Here is a 1,276-nt window from a genome sequence, read left to right as displayed (position 1 = left end):
ATTACAAGTTGAAATTACGGAACAATAGTAAACGGAAAACAGATATAAAGTAATACATTAAATTATATTGGGATAGTTTTACAATATTCAAACAACTTTCTTTTAAACTCATTGATGTTTTTACATTGCTTGACAGTATTTGGTAATTCCTTATAACATTTAAGACGCTTGTAGTAAAGATTTCATTTATCAGATTCGCTTTTTATCATAGGTAAATTGAAGTCATTTTTCTTACGTGTATCTTTGTTGTGCACATTACTGCCATACTTTAAGTTAATCTTTAGGTATTCTGGTAAATTATCTTCAATAATATTTTTAACAAATTTGATCGTATAATAAAAGTGCTGTTGTTTCACACTTAGTCAACTAAGGACTGATAACATGTCTCTAACGGGCGTGTCATATCGTTTTCGAAGAATGAATCTCATTGCTTGGTTCTGTTGTTTCTGCAATTTATAAATTTGGCTATCATTCATTATGAAGAAAATTGTTGGACAATAATTGAGGAGAGGTTTTATAATTGATTCATATACCATTATTTTATATTTCCTTTTCAGTAATTTGCAAGACGTCGCATAAAGAACTTTTTTTTTGCTATTTTGCTTACGGTATAGTCAATATGATCATTGAACTGTAGCTTCTCATAAATTTTTATACCTAAGTACGTAAAGCTCTGCACCCTTTCTATTTTTTGTTGGTTTATGTTTAAATTACGAAGTTCAGGCATATCAATATTTCTTCTGGATATAACCATGTTGTTGTTGTTGTAGCGGCTGCCACAACCCCGCCCAGATCGGTTGATATCTCAGTCGTTGTCGTCAAGTTCCACTAACGGCAGCCCTAGGAAGCGTGCAGCCTCCACTGGGTCGGTCCACAGGGACAAAGCCGTTAGGGTTGTCGGGTTTTCCGAACATGCGAAGAGAAGTTTCGAGTCATGAGAGGTCTCTCCGCATGCCGGACATTCATTTGGCACATCCGCGTTCAGTCTGCTCAGGTATGAATTTAACCTGCTGCAGTAGCCAGAGCGAAGTTGGGCTATTGTGGTTCTTGTCTCCCGAGGCAGATGAAGCTCCGTCTCGTCAATGTCCGGTGGTTGTGTGTCTAGAACGGCATTCACATAACTCGAGACTGACTTCGTCCGTCAGTTCGTATAGATGCCTCCTGACGTGCCTAGGCGAGGGCTCCTCTGCAAGCAGCTGTCTGTTTGGGTGGCCACATCTGTGGCTCCCAATCAGAAACTGCTTGAAGAGCATTATATTATGCTCCTTGACCGGGA

The sequence above is a fragment of the Rhagoletis pomonella genome, unplaced genomic scaffold (genome assembly GCF_013731165.1).
Source record: "Rhagoletis pomonella isolate Grant_MI unplaced genomic scaffold, Rhpom_1.0 Rhpom_scaffold_00002, whole genome shotgun sequence".
NCBI classification, from domain to species: Eukaryota; Metazoa; Arthropoda; class Insecta; order Diptera; family Tephritidae; genus Rhagoletis; species Rhagoletis pomonella.
Note: the sequence above shows the minus strand (reverse complement) of the source record.